Raw genomic sequence first — 17,163 nt, 5'->3', positions numbered from 1 at the left:
TTATTTCTCACCCGTCGGTGGGATTTGGACTCGGGAGGGTTAAATGACGTGATAGAACAGATTGTGGGAAAAAAACAGACAACCAATCGCCGGCGACTTTACATCCCTACACACAAGTATATTACATGATTATTGGCCTACAGACGTCTTTAGGGTATCGAAGTTTGGCACCTAAAAATAAACACTTTTTCGATACTTGATAGGATTGGGGCTTTTCGGTCAGTGCCATAAAAGCATCAACGTTTGGTGCCCAGCCCTATTGCTGTATTATGGAACACTGCAGGCCACTGTAGCAAATGTATGCACGTATCTATATAGATGTCGGAGAATGGTGTGTGTGTGTGTGTGTGTGTGTTTGTGCAGCTAGAGATATAGAAATTATATTGTATTGTACTGCAGGTCACAATTCAGACACACTGGCTAAATTTTGTCTTGATTTTTCACCCCTGCTTTAGTGTGACAATATCAACACCAGGAGGGATTGCATCCTGAAAAGCCTGGTCATCTACCTAAATGAAGATCCAGACACTTTCTTTAAGGAAGGTCTAAAGAGATGGAGATGGGGAGCCAGAGGATGTGGGAGTAGTGATTGAAGGCATCAAAGTCTTGAACAACATGGGCAGTCTCATCGTGGGGTTCATCATGCTGTTTGGGCTCATTTATGCCCTTGATCTTAGCTTTCCAGACAACCTCAATACACCTTCAAATTTTGCCAGAAGATCGTAACGAATTTGGATGGGCACAAGCTGAATGGAAAGATACAGCAGCTGAAAATAAAGTTGTTTGCATAAGATGTGAACACCATGTGACAAAGTATGTTGTCAAGTTTCCTCAGATCATTTGGGAGTTTTTGTTAAGTTTTTTATTTTCATCTTCTGCCCACTCAACGTCAATCAATGACCTCATGGACGTTTTCCTTGTTCTGACATTTTGAAACAAGCGAGTATTGACTCAGCTGCAAAGAGGCAAGCCATTGGCATGTCCATTTTTCTCCTCTTGTCATCTGATTTCATGACTCCCAGCTCGGGTGAAGAGGACCTAAACAGAATTCAACACTGTAATGTGTGAATGGCCAGAACTCTTTATGCTGCAAGTTACGTATTTGGGTTGTTGACAAATAAGAAGCAAAAAATCATTCTTTTGTAAAACACATTTTTTGAAGAAAATATATATATATTCATGTAGTTTGAAATCTGATATTTGAGAATATATGTGATCACTAACTTTTTCAATTATTTCACTGGTTTTTTGAACATCTTCTCTGACCTGCACCATAAATATGACCTATGGTGTGACGTAAAAAAAATTACACAAATAGCATGAGACAGATTCATCTTAATTGTGAGACACTCTTTTTCATATAGTGTTATTTATTTGATGAGAAATTATGAATAACACTATTTTTTCCCCATGACTTGTTGAACGTTGTAATTTATTTAACTATGCATGTGACAGTCACACCATAGGACAATTTTGAGATTTGACTCAAAAATTAAAAAAATCTAATAACAAAGCAGTTTTTATAGCAACAGGTCCATGTAAAACAAATAAATGTTTAACCATTTACTGTATTTTAAATGACGAGAATACTAATTATATTCATTTTTATCTTCTGTGACAGTGAAAAATACATGTCATGTCAACAACCCATTTACAGATTAAGTTACATTTAAATGACTTGTATGGTTTGCTTGTTAGTAACAATCAAACTCTATGATCTATGTCATGGGCTAAGGTTCCATTTCAGTTTAAACACTCCCAGAAACCCCAGGACAAAGATGATTACTTTCCATGAAGTTTACTGAGAATCTTGTGAAACTAGAAACACAATACAACAAAATGTATGTATTATTAAACAAATCAAACATCATAGCAGTATTTGGTACATAGCATGGCTTAGCTATCCTAGTGGCAGCAAAATACAGAGCTAGCTTAGCTTTGCAACAGAATTGGCATCTCAGCAGTCTCGATATTCACATAAACTCAAATTACTTCATAACTTTATGTTGCTGGATGAATAATACTCACAGACGTTGCTTTAGCAAAGAGGGAGGAAAAATAGCCTGCTAACTGAAGAGCTGATGACTGTCCTGACACAACTGTAACTGCTCATAACTTTAACTGCTCATAACTGTAGCTGCTCACAGAACTGTAACTGCTACTTTGTTGCTATGGTTACGAAAATAAACAAATGACACAGAACTATGTTGTTCTAGAAAGGCACACATTTTCTAGGGGCATAACAATCTATGTTTGTGTTTGTAGCCAAAAAGTGACCCACGCTACCGGTTTCTGTTAGCACTTATACACCAAAGCCTGTTCTTCAGTGTAAATTAATAATTGCACTTGTTTGAATTGACAGTCTACTACAAGCAGTAGGCGATTTGAGGGGGGATGAGGGGGGATGCCGTCCCCCTTGTTAACAAAATTACCAAAAAGCATCCCCCTTGTTAGCCTGCCATCACTCTCCATCCCCTAGTAGCAGGAAGTGTGTTACAAATCACAAGCGGCCGCGATCGACGGCGCACAGTGGAGTCTAGCCGTGCACAGCTGCTTTGTTCCGGCTGCCTGGTCGTTTTTTGACGGAAGCCGCAACAAGCTACACAGAGCAGATCGCGCCGGCAGGAAGTCAGAGACACAGAAACGGCATAGAGCATCCGGTCAATTTTCTAAATAAAACACCGTGTGCAGACTCCCGATTGTATAAAAACAAAAAATGACCAGATCAACAAAATCTGAGCAAGTCAACAATATCGGGCAGACAAAAGGCTCGGTTCTGAAACGTTCCCGCTGGGTTCTCTTCATACATTCATGGTATGACGTCGTGCGGAGGGCGGAACAAAACCTGTAGCAGACACGACGTCATAGAGCAGCTTCCGGTGGATTCCCAGCGCGTCTCTCGTGTAGAGGAGGAGCACAACAAGTTTGCTTGTTCTAAAACTAAAATGTTACTTTTTGTAAAGGTGCGTTCACACCGGACTTTTTATTTTTGTCGCTGTCGCTCGTGTCACTCCAAAAAAATCGCTCTGTCGCTCAGCTGCAGTCGCTCGTCGGCACAATTCAACAGATCACTCTGATGACGTCATTCAAGCGATTCCAGTGAATTTCACGTCGCTCGGAGGCGCTCATTTCTTCCCGTTTGTATTGGTCCAGCATGGCTGACAGTTTGACGAGCTGTTGGCAAAAATCGGAGGCAGGATTGCCTGGTTGGACACCAACTACAGGTGCTCCATCCCAGCTGAGGAGCGCCTGTAGTTGGTGTCCGGCGAGTGGCTGTGTGTGCGTGTGTGTGTGTCAACGTAAAGCCGGCTTTGCACTTCCGGACCGGTGGAGTTGTATTACGACCATGGTTTTAGTAGTTGTCATAGTTACACATAGATTACGGCAGCCTATCAGCGCTGAGCGACAAGCGACTGACGGCCAGAGACTTGGGATTTCTCATCTCGAGCGACAGAGCGATTGAGCGCTTTTTCGCTCCGTCGCTCTGTCGCTGTCGCTCGGAGCCCCAGCGATATTTCGCCTGAGCGATTAATCGCTCAGTCGCTCGTTTGCATTGACTTAATATGTAAACTTGTCGCCAGCGACAAAAATAAAAGGTCCGGTGTGAACGCACCTTAAGTGTTTTAGTGCCTGTTCAGAACATGGTGGCTTATGTTATGTTGGTAATTGTCATTTTTGTGCTGGTTTATAGTTCAACCATTAGTGAGGTAGCTGTTACATTTCCTGACACCAGCTGTTTTATCCCCCATTGAAGCACACTCTGCTGGACAAACTATGTTATTACACCAATTATAAATTAGCCCAAGCATGTTTTTCTGCATTATAGTTTTTAAATATAAGGTTTTCATATCGGTGCATATCGGACAATATATGAGACAATACCGATATATCTGTGATAGGCTAATATCGGCCGACAAAATCAGCCTACCGATGAATCGGTGAGCCTCTACTATTTTGCACAATGTTCATTGTGTGTCCTTCAAGGAATTTAGATGGTAAAAAATTCCAAGGGGTCATGTAACTTAAAATGACCCTGCTTGTAGTGAATTATGAGAAACATGAGAAAACCCTGCCTGAATAAACTCAGTCCACTGCATACAATTTAAAGGCGTATTTACTCATTACTTTAATACAGTTATGAAAAGACAATTATAGTAGGGAGAGAAGGAAGATAACTGGATAAAATGGAGTTGTAGAATTAGAAATGTCACAGTTATGGTTAAGGTGTCAACAATGTCCTTTGGGAGGTGTACATAGGTGTGTTGGGGCAGGGTGGTGCTCCCATTGAGCCATCCCCCCTGTTAAAAATTAACAAATCACCTACTGACTACAAGAAAACAAAACTGTACTGCTGTTGACATGTCTATGCCTTAATGTTTTTACATGATTGCAGAAATTTCTTTTCAGCTTTTTTGTTATGGTAATAAGTTCAAGGCCAATGGCTACACTACACTAATGTAATATACTTATGCAACAGGTTTTTGCAGTGAACCTACCCAATGATATGTTCGAGAGCAGTGCAAAGCTGGGCCTTCATTTTTCACCATTTGTAGGACCCTTGATGCGGAGCAACATCCTTCTTAAATTGTTCTTTAAAAAAAACATTGTGTTTCTATTACAAAAGTTAAAAAGTTACCTGTCATTGACCTCATTGTTTTTTATTTGGATGGGGTTTTTATTCTTCCTAAAATTTTAAAAACAGTGTAAGCTCCACTGTAGATTTTGAGTTTTTCTCAAGTCTTTCTTTATGTGTTGCATACAAATACACCTGATCAGTGTATTGTATACACTAATTGACATCTGTAAAACAAGCCGCACTGTAAAACAAGTGCCATCCATGGTCAGTTTTGTATTTGTTTATATCTGATGATTTTCAATAAAAACACCAACCACGTTTCTTCTTTTGTGTGTCTTAATGGGGGATCAAATGAAAAATAATTTTACAGAATTTATTTTCAAATCATTATATTAGTTTGAGTTAGACTAAACTAAAAGTATTTTACATAGGTAATGTCATTATTTTATTTTACCTGTATTTGATAAAAATGCGGTGCACTAACTCAATTAAATTATATTACATGGATGTTCTTAGTTTGAGTTGGAGCTACATATATATTTTGGATGGAAATCCTGCCCACAAATTAATTGAGTTCATCCAATGAGTTATTTTTTTGAGTGTATCTTCCAGAATAAAGAAACAAAGGTTGAGGGAACAGCAGAACCTTGAGTCATAAATGAATAAACTACAATAAGCATAAACAATCAACAGACAAAAAAACACTCAAATTACTTCAAGAAGCCAAACAAGACCTAGATGTGCTACTTACCCATAAGGCAGAGGGGGCACTTAGATTTACTAGCAGAAAATGCTATGAATTGGTAACAGTGCAAGTAGGCTGCTTGCCTTCCAGTTGGACTTGGACTTATGTAGTTACATAAATTTCAGTCGAGTCGAGTGGTACACAAGATTAAACATCCCATAATCAATCAATTAGTATCACAACCTAAAGAAATTTCAGATGCCTTTGCAGCTTATTATACAAACTTATATGATAGTCAAAACTTAGATAACAAGACTGAAAAGATCCAAGAATTTTTGGGACCCCTTAATATGAATCCATCCTTAAACTTAAAAATAACCAGTTTCCGGGAATTGATGGGTTTCCTGGAGATTATTGTAAGACATTTATATATGAACTTACCCCAGTATTAGGTAAAACATATAATTTTGCACTAGAAATGGGAGATCCACCTAAATATTGATCTGCTGCTATAATAGAAAAGACCCTTTGTATGGGATACCGACCTATAAGTATTCTATGTGTAGACCTTAAAATTTTAACTAGCATCCTAGCTAAAATAATACAAAAATATATTAAAAAATTAGTTAAACCAGATCAAACTGGATTTAGTAATGGCCGCCAAGGTAACAAATTATATTAGGAGGGCATTTAAAGGTGACATATTATGCTCATTTCTGCTTGTTGACATGGTTCCTTGATGTCTAAATGGAATGACAGTAACATGCTTTGGTCGAAAAAACCAAAGGATTGAGCACAGCAGGGGTGTTTACACACCAGTTTCACAGCCCTGTTCTAAGCGACCGGTTTGAGTGCCTTTCCCTTTAATGCTAATGAGCTACTGCGTGCGCCGCCCAAAGACGGTATTTGCGCCGCCCACCTCTTCCTGCCGGGCGGAAGACGTGAGGACGGCATTGCGTGACCATGACAACGGTTGAGTCTGGGGGAGAAATGGCCGCTGGACAACAAACTGCGGTGCAACCGTACATGTTCGAGCCGGAGTCCGACCCAGAACAAGAAGAGGCTCCAGAAGAAAGTCAGCAGCCAAGAATGAACATGGATGTTTCTCAGTGGTTAGTAGTTAAGTTTGTTACCTCGACATACAACGGTTTATAAACTTTAAATAAATATTACAAAAGAAACAACACGACGTGATTGTTTAGCTATCGTAGTTTCCAATGAATAATAAAAATTCTCCTGAAAAACAGGTGTTCCTGTGGCAATTGTGAGCAAATGCCTACAGAACCCGAGAATATCTGCTGTATGGAAATATCACAAGTAAGTGTGAACACTGGGCAAACATGGTTGTCATTTTGCAGTCTATCTTTTCTGTAATCCATTGTCACTCACTTACCTTTCATAATTTATAGGTTACACGAAGACTACAGCAGCTTCCTGAGCCAACACCATGCATGGTGGACCATCCTGGCCTAGAACCTGTCTGCCTGAATGTATTTTCACTGCAGAATGCACTGAACATTTATCGGGTAGACTATGGACCTTTACGTCTGAGGGGAATAGTGCAGTAAGCTTTTAGTCACATAAATACTATTAATTTATCGCAAAAGTGTTATGATGAAAAGTACATAACTGCTTCCTCTATTTTACATTGCTTATGTTGTATCCTTATTGTCTTTTACTTAGATCCCATCTTGGGATCAATAAAGTATATCTATCTATCTGTCTATCTATCTATCTATCTATCTATTTAGTTAACATGAAAATTACATATCAAACAATGAAAACACAGAACAGTAAGTAAAGATTTTTTATTGCAAGAAACATTTGTAAACATGTGTTGACATGTATGAAATAATAATAACAATAGGAAAATAAATATCTGAAGTGGAACAGTTGAACTTTATACTTCAATATCAATATGAAAATAATAACAAAGAAAGTATCTTATTGCCATGGATGTGAACATTCAGTGCTGACTTTATATTGAATTGTGTCCAGCCAATATAGATACCTAGCCTACAGAAGCTTTGTAAGCTGGTGCTGGGGCTTTCTGGGGCGGAGAGTGAGAGTTGTGCTGCCCGCCTGCGTGGAGCTGAGGATTCGTGCAGAGTTCCCTGACGCAGAAGGCCAGTATGTTGGGTTTAGACCTGTCCTTGGTTGAACCGTGACACATAACTGGCTATAACGTCCAGCTTGTCGGGTTTATCATACTGAGCCGAGAGGTCTTCAGGGATTTTCAGTTTCAGCACCTCGTTCACATATGGGGCAGGGTCCTGGAAAACCTTCTCGAAGATCAGGTCCAACAGTGCATCAACGTAGTCTGCAGTGCAATAAACAAAAAATAATGTTTACAGGAAAATTGCACTAGAACCAAAAAGCCTTGTGCTGCAGTGTGTAAAGTTACTCTTCATATTTCGCCTAATTACGTCTTATTTATACATTCTCCTTATTTATTATTTATTTTGAAAACCATTTAAAAAGAATTCAGATTTTATTTGTTTGTGTTTATTTTCAACCTTCTGTGTGTCCATGTTTATTTTAATTTGTGGTGTTCCAATAAAAGATTGTAAAACTTACGGAATGTTGGCTCTGCTTTCACAGGCTTTGCAGTGCATTCTCCGCGTTTTGACTTGGGGAAGTTGACTCTGTACAGCAGCTCTCCTCTTGAAGATGTTGCCTGTGGTCGGCCAGCATTTTCATTGTAATGCAGGGCAGCCAGGTAGAGTCTTGGGTGGAAAAATAGTACTTTAAAAATGATAGCAAGCACACTAAATTATAATGAAATAAACAGATACTGATGGTTTTATTACCTGCATAACATTCCAAGGTATGGGAAGACAACATTCTTGGGTGCAAACCGCAGAATGACACTGTGAAATGCCTCCAGCGATGAGGTCTGATAGTGAGGGCTGAGCTTTTCCACATCTCTCAGAATTCTCTTATTTGTCAACGCCTTTTCTAGCCTGCAGAAAGCTGGTGTTCCTAAAAAAAAAATCACATGAATTCAAACTGTTTAAACATCTTTTAGATATTAAAAAAAAACACATTTTATACACAATTTTGTTTGTGTATCTACCTGCTGTCAACCATTTGCTTTTATCCCTTGAGGTGCGCTGTGGATGCAAGCACTGGGGGAAAGCAGGATCTTGATGTGTGTGGACGTCTTGGACATGGTTAAGAATGGAGGTCCACTTAGCCACTCTCTCTGGCCACACTTTTCATAGACAATATATGTTGGTGTCTTATGAACAGGGCAGGAAGGCTCCAGTCTAGTAGAAAAACAAAAATTTCAAAGATAAATTAGTAACTCCCATACTGCTTGAGACAAATTATGTAAAAAAAACATTTAGGGAAAAAAGGAAATTCTGAGGTTATTAACTTACGTCACATCTGCTGACTCAGACAAAAATGTGACAGAGTCCTCGGGATCATATGTAGAATCCTTGGGGTCGGGAATGTCCATGGATGAACTGCCCTCCAATGGATTCGCCTCTTCCTCCTCCTCCAGTTCCAAGCGAGCCCTTTTACGTGGTCTCTTTATTGGGGTTGATGTAAAGAATGGTTGAGAAGTTGAGAAGGCAACGGTTGAGGTGCCAACACCAACATCAGCACAGGACACTGATTTCTGTGTGCCTTTGATAGATGAAAACATAATTTCCATTAGCCACTCCATATTCATAACAGAGTAAAACAAAAATTACATTATAGAGAAACATAGTGACTAACATCACATGATATGCTTTTGGGCAACAAACCTGTGCTTCTGAAGTGAGGCTTGAGAGTTGTCATGGAAAGCTGTGTTCCAACTGTGCATGTCACTGGTCGGTCTGTCTGGCAGGCAACATGATGCACCACAGGCTGCTGTACAGATGTACTTGTCTAAACACAAAAGGAAGTAATAAGTTATGTGTCTGTTTTCTCGTGTTACATGAAACAATAAAACTATGTAGACAGAAATGATGATTAAAAAAATCAATTTCATAAAGGCAAACTCTGGCAAATCATAATCCGAGCACACCCATGCAAATCCCTTATTTCACATTAGATTTAGTAAGTGAGCTATACACATTTGCGAAGGAACTTTTCTGTGTCCATGCCTGCATATAACTGATCGTAGCACAGCAGACATGTAGCAGCTAACCCCTGTCTCCGGCTCCAAAACAAAGTAGTGATTGCTTTACTGCAGATAACGTGTTGTTACTCTCAAGTCTGGTCTCTCATGCCAGCAGCTAATGCTACAGACGTATTACATGTATACCAACACACAGGAAGTCGTTCGACTGCCAACACACTGTCCTTTAGCACAACATGCTAAGTAATTATCGTAGCTCACTGGTCGTGAATAACAGACCATTTTATACCGTCTCCTCTGCGTGTTCACGGAGAAAGAGTAGCTCACCTAACAACCGAGACATTTCACACCGTCTCCTCTGCGTGTTCACGGAGAAAGAGTAGCTCACCGTCAGCTAACAACTGAGACATTTCACCCCGTCTCCTCACCATGTTCATGGCCGAGCAGTGGTTCACCGCCGGTTAGAAGCGATATCATCTCATTATCCTAATTCATTTTGTCAATTCACTGTCATGTTTTAAAAGAGTGCTGATATGACAAATTAACGTTTGGTAACATTAACATTATCGTGAATCCTACGGCCAGTAAGCCCAACGTTGATAACTTCACGTTAGCCTCATATTTACATCGACGGTTAGCGTTAGCATTAGCGTTAGCATTAGCTCATGTGCTAAACGGCCAAAGTAACACAAACTACACTGATTTTTAAATACTTACAGTTCCTTCATCTGTGGCGTTGCCACGGAGAGTGGGTATGGATCCATCTTTTAGGAGCAGTCTTGTTGCCAGTCCAGCGTTATACTGACCCTGGTTGCTGAAGCAGTCCGACGTGAAGTGACTGGCACAGACCATAAGGTTTTTGCTCAATGAAGCTGGGACGTTTCCCTGGTAAATAAAATGTAGCCACTTCGCTTTGATATCCTCTTTGGTAGGCAGGCGATGTAGCGAAACAGGAGGATCCGTGCATCCGACGACAGAGCAGCAGTGCTCGGCTTTCGGGTTGTACATGGTAGCGGTCAGGCTGTCCCGTACAAGTGAAGCGAGACCGAGAAAAATGGCGGATCCTCGTCCAGGTAGCTGGCCAAGAGTGGGAGGAGATAGCCAGCGCGAGGACTGGAGTATGCAAAAGACCGGATTGTGACGTCACAATACGGCCGAAATCCAAACGGCTCGTTTAGAGGCTTAATTCCTGACTCTGGCAGATACTAAATATTGACTTAGTTGTCGAAAAATCATGCTTAAGGGGTGGGGAGGCACTCCCGATACGCAAATATACATACTAAAGCAAGGAAAAAGTGAGATTTGCATAATATGTCCCCTTTAATTTACAGTCATTAGCCATATCTAGCAGATAAACATCAATGCTTGCTGAGAAAGCATTTGATAGGGTGAATTGGGTGTATTTGCAGCAGGCACTGATGAGCATGGGTTTCGGGGGATAAGTTTCTTAAATGGATTACATTATTTTTATCAGGACCCTAAGTCCAGAGTCAGAGTTAATGGATACTGCTAAAAAAATTTTAAGCTCAAACATGGGACAAGACAGGGGGATGCACTGTCTCCAGTTCTATTTGCACTCAGTATTGAGCTCTGGCAGAAGTCATCAGGCAGAATCCACAGATTCATGGTATAACGGATGAAAGAGGAACTCAGCATAAGATAGCACCATTCACGGATGATATATTATTACTTTTACAAAATCCTTTGTCCTCGATCCCTGCACTTATGAGATGTCTGCACACATTTGGCCCAATCTCAGGCTACAAAGTTAATGAGCGTAAATCCAAGGGAAGGATGTTATCTGGAACCTGTCCCTCACAGCTGAATGATATAGTGACCTTTTGACACTCTCAGCAAGGTTTTAGATATCTGGGAATCACACTCACAGTTAGACCCACACAGTTATTTAAATTGAACTATAACAAGCTATTAAAACAAATAAAAGACTTAACAAGATGGGAGGTTCTTCCACTTTCTTTGTTTGGCAGAATACAAGCGGTGAAAATGAACATACTGCCAAGGCTTTTATATCTATTTCAGTCCTTGCCTATATGGGTCTCTGTGTCTATTTTACTTTGTAAGATAAACTCATATCCAGGTTTATATGGCAAAATAAAAGACCTAGAGTAAGATTAAAAGTATTGTGCTCAACAAAAGAGAAGGGAGGTCTCTACCAAACCTGAAAAAATATTATTGGGCAAGTCAACTTACTGCTGTAACTCAATCAATGTACAATAACCAGGAGACAGGTTGGGTCCAAATAGAACGGAAATCAGTACAGGGGGTTAGTCTATCAGTCTTACCTTTCCTTAATAAGAAACTGCAGATTAAACTTAAAATAAAGAATGTATGGATGAGGCATACTCTGTGGTATGAGATACAAGAGATAGGGGGAGCACTCTCTTTGTCATGAGTTATGCCACTGGCTGGTAACATATATTTCCTCCCATCAATGTGGGACAGTGGATTCAAGCAGTGGGAATATAATGGCCTAAGTACAATCAGCCAGCTTTTTGAGGGCAGTGAAATAAAGTCATTTTCCCAACTACAAACTCAATTTGCACTGCCCCCAAAAGATCTGTTTCATTTCTTACAAATGAGGCACTACATCCAAACCCATACAGAGTGGGATAAGATTAAACGAGACCCAACAGGCATTGAACAATATTTTATTATGATAACAGAAAAAACATCTGCCAACCAAGAAACATGTCTTGCATATTTATAGGATGTTATTGGCCGACATGGCAGAAAATAGCTTCAATGTAAAAGCAAAATGGGAGCTAGAACTAAATGTGATAATTGAAGACAGGACCTGGGAGGACATGTGTGTGAATAGTCATCAACAGTAATCTATGGAGACCGGTGGTGCGCTACACAGCATGGCAGCATAGCAACTGAGCTCCGGGCATCAGCCTTAAATTCAATTTCCTTTAGTCATTAATACTACACACAAACAAACAAATTACATCTCGCTTCGATGATGAATGGGGACAAAGTCAAGAAAGGAGGATATGAACTACGCAGTAACTTTGAAAGAGAATTCGAGATGGAGGCTGAAGCTAGCGAAACTCCAAAACAAGATGGAGGTCGCAGAGAGATCGAAACTTTGGATTCAATCCGTACAGCAGTGAGTGAAGTTATGACTACGGGAATGGCAGCGCTCCAGGCTGAATTGAAAAAGGACCTCTCAGACTTCTGCACGTGCTTCAGGGAAGACATTAAAAAACAAATGGACGAATTTGTTTTAGAAGTAAACTGGAAAATTCAAAATGTGACAGGTCAAATTGAAGGGGCAGTGAAACGCGTAGGCCAGATGGAGGAAAACATGCTTGACATGGAAAGATGGGACATTGGAGTCAACGATACTCTCACCCAGCTGCTCACTAAACAGCGGGCGCTACAGGAAAAAGTGACCGATCTGGAGGGGCGCTCTAGGCGCAATAATATCAGGCTTTATGGCATCCCCAGGACGACGAGGGCACATCAGCAGCACTTTTATTGAAAACTTCATCAAGACGGAGCTGGGGAACGAACTCGGCCATGGACTGGGGATTGAGCGCGCACACCGCGCCATGGCACCGAAACCACCACCGAGTGCCCCGCCATGCTCTATGGTAGTTCGTTTCCTCCAGTTCTCTGTCAAAGAAAAGATCCTTCATGCCGCCTGGAAAAAAGAACTCCGTGTCCAAAACAAACGGGTGTATTTTGATCATGATTATGCAACAGAGGTGCAGAACAAAAGGAAGGAATATATACCCATCAAGAAAATACTACGGGATAATGGCGTACGTTTCCAGACCCCACTAACAAGATTGCGTGCTTTTTTCGAAACGGGCCCTGTAACGTACAACAGCGCTGCACAAGCAGCAGAAGACCTGCGGAGGAGAGGATACACGGTGGGTGAGATCCCCGGCAGGACCAAGAGCAAAGACATCTCGGAGGAGACGCTGGCTCGGCTTCTACCCTGGGAGACAACAGAGGCCCGACCCGGTGGAGAAAAGCACCGGTTCCAGGAGCAGATTTGGGAGAAGCTGAAGGAGTACCGTAGAACGGAACCAGGAGCCACAGCAAGGGATGAGTGAGACATTTAATCATAATTTCCCCATTATCTTATTATAATGATGTTTAGTTAAAATATAGGCTGATGCCCACGGGCAAAAGACAGAGCCACCAAACTCTCTTTTTTTTTTCCACTACTGAGGACCCCACCTTGTGGCCAGCCCCCTCACTGTCTAAAGTGACATGACAGCTTTTCTGATGGAAGTTCAGTTCACTGTTCTACAAAGTTCTGTTCTATACTGTACTGTTGATTACCATTGGTCTGGGGTGATACAAGAATGTTTCAAATGTAAGACTGACGTATTATCAACATTATAATATACTGTCTCTGAATGTAAATGGGCTGAATAACCCGGTCAAAAGAAGCAAAATGATAGCTAGAATAAAAAAGGGAAAAGATAAATGTGACATTTTGGCAGGAGACACACCTTTCAGGTGCTGAACGTGAAAAACTTAAAACGATGGGGTTTAGAAATACCTTCTTTTCATAAAATAAGAAAGGAAAAAGAAGGGGAGTAGCTATATTGATTTCAAATGTTGTCAAATTCGAATTAATATCTTAAATTAATGAAAGAGAAGGTAGATTCGTTTTTGGTAAAAGGAAAAATAGACCAGAAAGAAGTAACATTATTTAATGTCTATGCTCCCCCTGGGAGCAATATAACCTTTTTCAGAAGGATATTTGAACTAATTACATCACAAACGTATGGGACTCTTATTTGTGCAGGAGATTTTAATATACTTCTGAACCCTTCTTTAGATACAACCAATAGAATAAGAAGAAGGAATTTGATTGAAAAACGCATAAACAAAGTACTTAAAGATTTGGGACTTATTGATGTATGGTGGGCTCTGAATCTCAACTCCAGCATATACTTGTTGTTCTGCAAGACACACAGCCCACTCAAGGATTGACTATTTTTTCATGTATAACAAAGATCTACATAGGCTGAAATATTGCAGAATAGGTCAGAGGGATCTTTCAGACCACTCAGGGATTTTTCTCTTCTGAAGAAGTAAACCCCAGTATATTATGGGACGCAGCCAAAGCTGTTCTCAGGGGGAAGATTATAGCCAGGACAGCTGCACTTAAAAAGGTGAAAACCCCAAAATTAATTGGTTTACAGGAAAAACTGAGAGATCTGGAACAAATACACATAACAAATAAAGAACCCTCAATTATACAACACATCAGACATACTAAACAGGAAATAGATAAAATATTAGATGAGGAGGTGGAGAAAAATATAAGATTCATGAAACAAAGACATTACGAGGCTGGCCCGGGGGCTTCAAAATTGTTGGCTTGGAGGCTCAAAAAACAACAGGCAGAAAACACTATCCATAAGATTAGAGACTCTACTACAAATAAAATTACTAATAATTTGGACGGCATACAAAAAGCATTTGAAAGATATTATAAATCTTTATACTCTCAATCAGAACAGGTTAATAACCACTCAGCTGCTGAATTTCTGAGCTCCTTAGACCTTCCCACACTAGGTAAAGAAGCTAATGATAAACTCATCTCACCAATAACAAAGAAGGAAATAAGTAAAGCTATCTCAAGTTTGAACACTAACAAAGCACCTGGCATGGATGGCTTTCCTCCAGAATGGTATAAGTCAATGAAGGATCACCTGCTCCCTTATTTGGAGTCCAGCTTTAATTATATTCTAAAAGGAGGCTCCCTCCCTCCCTCCTGGAGAGAGGCCTTCATATCTGTGATCCCCAAAGAAGATAAGGACAGGGTGGACTGTAAAGGGTACAGACCTATTAGTGTTTTAAATTCAGACTATAAATTGTATGCCACCATTTTAGCAAAATAATGGAACCAGTAATGCCCTTGCTAATAGACGAGGACCAAACAGGATTCATAAAAAATAGACAGACACAGGACAACATAAGAAGAGCCTTACATACCATCGAACAGATTAACAAAGACCAAATTAGTGCCATTATTCTCAGTTTAGACGCTGAAAAAGCTTTTGATTCAGTTGGGTGGGAATTTCTGTATTTAGTTATGAAGAGATTTAACTTTAGTAAGGATTTTATACACTGTATCCAGGCACTTCCCACACTTACTTCCCACACTTACGCCTCCTCCACTGCGAGAATTAAAGTTAATGGCAGTCTGTCTGATTCTATAACTTAACAACGTGGTTGCAGGCAGGGCTGCCCTCTCAGCCCCAACTTATTTAATTTATTCATCAAACCTTTGGCCCAAGCAATACGTCAGCAGACAGAATTAGAAGGTATTTCCATGGGAGGAGTGGAATATAAAATAAGTCTGTACGCGGCCAACGTATTGATCACAATAAAAAATCCTAATTCAGGCCTGCCTCTATTAATGAAAATGCTGAAAACATATGGGGAATATTCAGGATATGTCCTACATGTACATAAAACACAGGTTATGACATTTAATTACACACCTACAGAAGAACTCAAAGTAATGTTTGGTTTAATTGGAACGCACCCTGTATTAAATATCTGGGAGTGAGTTTGCCTAAAGACATGTCACAATTATTCAATATTAACTATAACTGTATTAACAAAAAAATATATGATGACCTTGATGGGTGGAGCCTGCTGCCTCTTGACTTTGGTAGCAGAATTAGATCAATAAAAATGAATATTCTCCCTAGGTTATTATATCTCTTTTTATCATTGCCAGTGGAAATCCCTCTGAAACAATTTAGAGAATGGAATAAACATATTTCACAATTCATCTGGAATAAACAGAGACCAAGGGTTAAATTTTCCACCCTTCGGCTTCCGGAGGAGAGGGGCGGTAAGGCCCGCCCATCTTTAAGGGACTACTATTTAGCAGCCCAACTGAGACCCCTAGTATATTGGTGTAATTCTTCTTATGTAGCTAAATGGAAAACCATGGAGTTATCATTAACAGATGCACCAATACAATCACTGCTTGGTTGTGTGGGAATGGAGAAAAAAATATTACATACGAAGAGCCAATGGGTGAACTGCTCATTGAAGGTATGGGGGGAGGTGGTTAAAAAATTTGAACTCCAAAAACAGATAAAACTACTTAGATGGCCAGCGTATGACCCCGAATTCACACCAGCATTACTAGATCATAGATGTAAACAATGGACCTATTATGGTGTTACTGCTGTATGCAAAATCGTTAAAAAATGGGAGCTTAGCAGCTTTAACAATTTATGTCAAATGTATGGACTAGGTGGGCAAGACTTCTACAGGTACTTACAGTTCCGTGATTATTTTTGTAAATAGCTGAAAGGTTGTAACCCAGCAGAGCCACCAGCGATTATTCATATATTTATGGATGCATACAACTCTGAGAATATTAAAGGAATTATAAGCAAGTTATACCACAGCATCACCTCATTGAAGAAGGATTCTACAGACTATGTGAAACAATGATGGGAAAAAGAGTTGAACATCGTGATAACAGAGGACATGTGGCTGAACGCCTGGGAAACACAGTCATCCTCCACCAACTCCTGGACTTGGAGAGACTTCTGTTGGAAAAGCTTAATACGTTTTTTTATAACTCCCAAGCAGAAGTCCAAACAGACTGGTACACAATTGGCCTGCTGGAGAGAATGTGGAGAGGTCTTCGCTGATCATGCCCATGTTTTTTGGTCTTGCCCCTCCATCCAGTTTTTCTGGAGGGAAGTGGCAAAAATTATTTCAAAGGTTCTATGTTTTAATATGAATGTATTATTTACAACTCTCTATCTTGGGAATAGGCCAGATGGGTTGAGTAAAGCTGATATGTAC

This window comes from Pagrus major, chromosome 2 (genome assembly GCF_040436345.1).
Source record: "Pagrus major chromosome 2, Pma_NU_1.0".
In the NCBI taxonomy this organism is placed as follows: Eukaryota; Metazoa; Chordata; class Actinopteri; order Spariformes; family Sparidae; genus Pagrus; species Pagrus major.
This window is presented reverse-complemented; position numbering follows the sequence as displayed.